The 6,904-nt window shown below is 37.8% G+C and overlaps 2 long non-coding RNA genes across 2 annotated transcripts; one reads left to right on the top strand and one right to left on the bottom strand.

The window, feature by feature from the left end:
* The first annotated feature begins 437 nt into the window (after window positions 1-437).
* On the top strand, window positions 438-2,299 carry LOC146577344 (uncharacterized). The gene is made up of 5 exons (XR_014891647.1): window positions 438-525; window positions 623-734; window positions 1,050-1,139; window positions 1,256-1,428; window positions 1,592-2,299. It is a non-coding gene; the product is annotated as an uncharacterized LOC146577344 (long non-coding RNA).
* Window positions 2,300-4,261: 1,962 nt separating this feature from the next.
* LOC146577343 (uncharacterized) lies at window positions 4,262-6,237 on the bottom strand. The gene is made up of 3 exons (XR_014891648.1): window positions 6,176-6,237; window positions 4,536-4,599; window positions 4,262-4,311 (listed from the first exon to the last, which is right to left on the bottom strand). It is a non-coding gene; the product is annotated as an uncharacterized LOC146577343 (long non-coding RNA).
* Between the last annotated feature and the right edge of the window lie 667 nt (window positions 6,238-6,904).

The raw sequence follows: 6,904 nt of genomic DNA, 5'->3' as shown, positions 1-6,904 counted from the left end.
AGGAAGACGGAGAAAACGCAGCGTCAAAGGTGTGCGCCTATTTTGACGCCACACTGTGCGCCAAGTTTTTGTCTCGGTGCCATGAATTCCTACAATGGCAGACTTAGACAAAATACTGTTAATTTTATTATCTTCAGTGTTTAAATGCTTACATATACGGGTTTGCTTGTAATTGTTGCCTATATACATTTTAAGCTATTATTTATTATTTAGTTCAATCAATAGATCAAGTTTTGTAGTGACTATGAAATATATTGTAATTATCTGTTTCCTGTTTATCCTAGACAGGGCAAAAAAGGACTCCAAATTAAAAAAAAAAGATAAAAATGAAAGACTGGTGCATTGTGCAGTTTAGCACTGGTGGTACAGAAATAGTCCCTAGATCATGGATAAATGGGGAGAAATTGTCATGGCCTCCATACCCTCCGTGAGACACATTCAGGATCCACGACGCAGTAAAGAGGAGAGTTCATCCTGGTGCAACATGGCTCACCTATGCACCAGTCCGACTTCTAATAAGCCATGGTGGGTATCATCTGGATTGGTGTTGTATAAATGTAACAATAACAAGTTTTTCGTGTCCTAATTTATGTCTGGCCATACATTGTGTTTGTACTTCCAGACACATTTCACGAAGCAGAACGCAGTCTTCAGAAATATCTAAGTGAACACTGTGATACGTCTGACCTTCAGTCCGAAGCTGAAACTCAGACCAGTCATAAAAGAAAGCACAAGTAAAACTTTTTTTATTTCACAAACATATCTTTGATTGCTAAGAATTTATGATCTTGTCTTTTATACATATCTGTGGTGCTTGCATACTGCAATATCACCACATAATATAGTCCAAAAAGTGGAAGCTTGTAAACTTTTTATAAATGCAAAGCCGTGTACACTTGTGCACTTCAAAAATTCCTTGTATACTGTACCTTCTTGCACATCTCCGTTTCCTGTGTGTGTTGTTATAAATCAAACTGTAACTTTAGGAAAAAATATTCCAAAAGCACATTTGTAATTACTTATGACCGTTTTCAACTTTTTTTCTTTAGACCAAATCCCCTGTACACATATAGTGACTCAGAGGATGAGCAGCCCACAAAAAAAATGGTTTCCCCAGGCCCCTCGAGTGAAAATACCAGGTAATAAAATACTGTCTAGTGTCTTTGTACATATCTGTGTGTGACACAAGGAAACGTTTGACAAGTTGTCTGTATTCTTAAATACTTTAAAAAAAAAAAGCATCTTTTTCTGTCAGACCTGACGAGAGCTGTTAACGAACTCCGTGAGGAGGTCAGAGCCATCCGCAATACCGGCTGCAATGAATCGGTAGATGCTGGGGTACTGCCTCTGGATTTGCCCTTGCACAACATTGAGGAGCTAAACAATGCAGAGGCAGCTCTTCAATCACAAGAGGCAAATAAGGCAATGGTAAGTATATAAAGGTTATGTACACTTTGTAACTATAAAGTGTAATAGCTGTCAGATGTGATTTAAATACATAACAACGGCCTGTTGGTTAAACACACAAGCACTTGCATACACATTTAAGACATGAGACACGCTAATTCCATCTCTTAAAATGTGTCTATAGGTGAGACGCTTTGCCTTGATTGGAGCCTGACGCAGCAGTTAGGGGCAAACTCTATGTCCGAGTTTGTCTTTGCACAAGCAGTGCAGAAATGGCTCCGATACGCCCCAGATCGTTTGGGTGGTGCAGGACGCACATCATGCAAAAAATTACAAACTTCTGTGAATCATATAAACGTAAATCGGAAACTGTCTTTTAATAAAGTATTTAGCAAACGAAACATGCCTATTGACCTTTTTTTGTTTATTTTTTTCTCTGTTACATCACATGCAATGCTTTCTTATTTTAGGATATTAATATTGACATGATACATTGTGAGACATTTGGGTTTTTTTTTTTATAAAGGGTGTCCAATTTAAGGAATAAGTACAATTATGTGTTTAGGTGGTTGAAGTATTGATGGAAACATGCAGTAGTTTAGTATTGGTTAAAATACCTATAAAGAAAGGTAGATTTCCAGTCATGATTTAACTGTTTTAATAAAAAGCAACTGTGCGAAAGAGGCGGAAAATCAACACCATAGCTCAACAGTGTTTCAATATCAGAATCTGACATTGTTTCAATGTCAGCAGTATTAGAAAATATAACGTTGAATCAACGTCAGGTTTCAACATTGATTCAACATCAAAACCTGACGTTGTTTCAACATTAAAAAAGGGTGCAAGAGTGACGTTAGGTCAACGTCACACTTCAACGTTGGTTCAATGACACAGCCTGATATTGACTCAACATTGTTTCAATGTTTCCTTGCTATCTGGGTATTTTGTGCAACTTTTTTGTATTTACAGTTTTGAGGGAAAAGCCTCTTAAATTTCTCTAACTAGAAATATATGTTAAAAAAAACAAAAACGATTTTCAATTTTTTTGTAGTTTATTGCACTTTTTTGCAATTTATGTAATTACTATGCACTTAATACATACATATTATTAAAATTTAGGCTGTAATGGTTGTATTGATGTATAGCAACTTGAAATGCTCCCAAAAATGGCTCTACAGCATGTAAAAATATAATACAAGCTCTGGTGGACTTGGTTCTATGGTAGGTCTTAAAGGGTTAAATCAATATCTTTATCTGGGCTGCAGAAGTGATAGGGTAACAGGGGCAGGGTACAGACTGGACAGGTCGCTATCATACAGAGACAAACAACCATTTGCACTTCAACACCTTTGGGTAATTTAGAATAACCAGCCCTTACAACTGCATGACTTTTAACTGTGAAGGAAACCAGAGTACACAGAGAGAACCCACTGCAAACTTCGCCTCATTGCAGATTCGAACCCAGGACCTTCTTGCTCTGAGGTAACAGCACGAACCACCATGGCATTAATCTGTCAATACAGACTTAACAAAAGTAGGAAAGCTATGCTTGATGATGCTTTATGTTGTTGTCCTTGACAAGTTAAACCATACGAAATAGTAACAGCATACACGTGGTGTGGTTGTCTGCCTCTTGTAACCCCACTGATTTTCCTGTGGTTTGACATCTAATGTGATCTTGTGGATTTCGTGAGCTGACTCAAAAAAGTGAAACTGGGTGGTTGTTACATGCACAAGATCCAAACTTGTAATTTGAACTAAATAATTCCATGTTTCTATGGTGAACGTAATTGAATTATGTAGCATCTACATGAAATTCAGCAACGTAATTTGTTCTTGTTGAGATGACATCATACAATCTAGTAAGAGTGGCTGGATCCAGGCAACTAACCACTCTTACTCATCTCATCTGCATGTAACAACCACCCAATTTCATTTTTTTGAGTGTGCAAGTCTGCAAATTTCTTTATTAAATCATAAGATTCTTAAATTCATCAAGTCTCTCTCTGCCTGGGTCCTCGTCACAAAACATGACATCACTGTTTTGTACATTTTAACACAATTTAATCCCACATTTGTGAAAGAAAAGCAAAACACTTTTTTGAGAAGTCTGTAACAAAACCATCAAATCTGATAAAGGTTATTTAAATGATGCTCATAGTGAGTAAGAAGTAAACTGAGTGCATGTTTTGGACAGAGATTCACTTTTAATGTGTATGTATAATATAATACAGATACATAAAAAACACTCCCAAAACAGAATAAATTATTACAAAATATTAATAAAAACCTATTAAAATGGAGGCAACTTTGCCTGTGGTAGAATGTATATAATGTATGAAAAAATCTTTACTGCAGATACTAATTTAACTAATTTAATAATACTAATTTTGTGTTGTAAGATTTATGAGTTTCATGATTTCATAGTGGTACTTGGGAGAGCTTGACATTTTTCTCAGGTGGTACACACTGTAAAAAGTTTGAGAAACACTGATAAGTGTTTCTCTGCTGCATAAGTCAGTATGCAGCAGTCAAACAGACACCTGGACGGTCCAAAAGTTGGCCTACCTGTTACTGGCTGAGGTTTTAGTGGAGTTGTGGCTGAACCACATAAAAATATATCATTAATTTTAATCTCCCCAATCAATGATCATGTTATGTTGGAATGTTGTTAAAGAGGGTCAAAAATGTTTCAACCCAGTTTGTTTTGCAGATTCTGTATAGCAGCTTTAATATAGGGAGGACACAACTTCCTGATTGTATGAATAAAATCAGGATTTTTCTCTTTGTCAGTTTAATAGTTTCTGTTGTGCTTGTCACTGTTCCCTGTCTGTTTTCTTACCTGGTTCTTCCTGACCTTGTACTTTCTCCTCATGTTCCCTCTTTCCTCTCTCCCTCTTTGGACTGACAATCATACACAAATAGATTGGATTCAATTAGATGAAAAAATTACATTAATATGAAAAAAAAAATTATTAAGATCACTAACAAAAAGTCCTCTCTCAGTCTACTTTCAACCAAAAGGCAAATAACCAAACCACATGAACATCTAATAAAAGATATAAAATATTGAAACACTGATCCAACATTATCCTTTATTGACGGATCATTTGTTCTTACACTTTTACCTGAATGTGGCTCCTGTTTTTGAAAAAACGTCCTTATATCCATTATGAACCTGTCTGTCTCTCTCTACACAAAAACACACACACAACAGCAGTTATAAGGTTAATGGGCATTCAGTCAGTTAGCTAGTTAGTATCCATTTCAAACAGGACAGTGGCAACAACAGCAGGCTGTGGACAATTTTAAGTTTTAGATTTTAAATAGGCTGTATACATTTCAATGGGAGCAACAGGACAGTCAGATGTCGCTGAATTTACTACAGAGCAGGACGGATTGTAGGGTAGCAAACATTGTTGGAAAACACGTTTTCAACACTGCAGGTTACCTGGTGTAAGGTTTTTCAGCTAAAAAGAAACATGACTCCTATCTAACTACATAAAGAGTAACTGAAGGTTAAATGCTGCTAATACGTCCTGTTTTAATCCAGGCACTCCACCTCCGCTCCGCTGCGTCTCAGCTACCATCGCTCTGGCAGCAACGACCCTAGAGCCAGAGTGGGGGAGAGCTGGAACAAACCATTTTGGGAGGGGGGAGGGGTTATCTATACTTTTGTTGTTAAAATGTTCCGTCTCAACCAAGTACTCTATGCTTTTTATATTTTTAGTAGTGTGTCACACAAACAGCAAATATTGATAAAAAAAAAAAAAGTAAGAAATCTTTGGGGGTGCTTTGATTCATTTTTGGGGGTGCTGAAGCACCCCCAAAAATGGGCTAAAATCGCCCCTGCTTGCATGCAAGGGCAGCCACAGAGCACTCACACTTGGAGTGAGGGCTCCGGGACTCGCACTCTGCCACTGCCCTGGTCTTTATTTATACACAAGAAGAGTAATACAACAGTGAATATGTTTGTTCAGTGGAATGTTGATGCGTGAGCATGTGCGGATATGGGTGTGTGTGTGTGCCAGGAGAGGCTCCTCTACCTGGTACAAAGTGAAACTGCTCATTAAGCTCTTATCTAGCAGGTACTGCTCCTTCCCTGCATGATAACGGGTCACAGTGAATCAAAAACAGTCTGAGTTATAAAGAGGTCATCATGCAGTATTCTATCATATGCAAACTTATATTATTAAAAGATTATACTGACTACAATTTTCTATTGACAACAAGGAAATTCTTTGTATATTTCATAAATCAGAGAAAGAGGTAAGAGGGCAGAAATGTTACGGTAGCAGGCTCGGGTGTGTACAGCATAGAAAGAGGAGGAGGATGCCCCCGTTTATTACCCGTCTAATTACGTGGGAATAAACTTCAGCTCATCTTTATTTTGTCTTAATAAGTAAATTCTCTCATTTTTTTCCTTCCCCTGAAGTGTAAATTTTTCTCCATCTGCCGCACACACGATATAACCAAAATGACATTAACTGTATGATTAGCTGTAGTTTTGATGCTGACAGAAAGGTGTGTGTGAAGAATATTAACGGCAGTGAGAACATTAAGAGAACAGTTTGATGTTAGTGACATCATCAACATGGATCATCTGCAGTTTTATTAACAGCACTCGCGTGCTCGTTTTATTTAATTATCTATCTATAACAGCGTGTCAACAGACTCCTGTCTCGTGTTATCGTAAATACATAAATGAATAAATAAACAATAATTTTAAGGGCGGAGTATTCATATTCAAGTACTGAATAGTACTGACCGGGTTTATTTCCTGTGCCTGATCGTCTTCTGTTATTCTGAGCCCAGTTCTTAACGTTCTTTAGTGTTTCACAGTCTGTTGCTGAGTGACGTGAAACTTGTTCGTTACTTTCAAAACTTTTCCCCCGGCGGAGTTCGTGAGGCACGCAGTGAAGTTTAGGGTGTGTCGGGAGGATACAGATCCTTGAATCCGGGGAAAACCACAACTTAGCACCGGAGTGACATCATCGGTGTCGGAATGTGAAAGTTCTTTCTTTTCTCAACATAGAGAGAACAGGAGGAGAGAGTGATGGAGCTTGTTGGGTTTAAATTCCCACTCTGTACATTCCAAGGAAACCACTCGACACAAAGAACAGACGGACACTCCAGCTGAGTTTTACTTGCAGCAAGGGGAGAAAGAAGCAAAGGTGTTTACAATCCTCCGTTCCTAGCACATCTCCGACTTCTTCTCCCCGCTCTGCTCTTTTTATTATGTGGTGGCAGATTTCTTTTCTCATGTATTAATCACATATTTAATCATATCACATTAGTTATAGTAATATCACTTTCTCACTTTACTATAGTAAGAGCACTCCTGTCACTAGTTTACATGCATGTGGAAAGTTACCACAGAGAGGCCATTGTAATGGGAGAAGTTAAACAGATAGTGAGACTCCTTCTGCTTAATAGGGATGTAAATCCTCAGAAAACAAGGTCATAAATCTCTCTGTGAGGGAGGAAGTATAGCCCC

This window comes from Mchenga conophoros, linkage group LG3 (assembly GCF_057382185.1).
Source record: "Mchenga conophoros isolate Kocher_MC1m ecotype Shallow Benthic linkage group LG3, M_conophoros_male_GT1.1, whole genome shotgun sequence".
Taxonomy (NCBI): domain Eukaryota; kingdom Metazoa; phylum Chordata; class Actinopteri; order Cichliformes; family Cichlidae; genus Mchenga; species Mchenga conophoros.
This window is presented reverse-complemented; position numbering and strand designations above follow the sequence as displayed.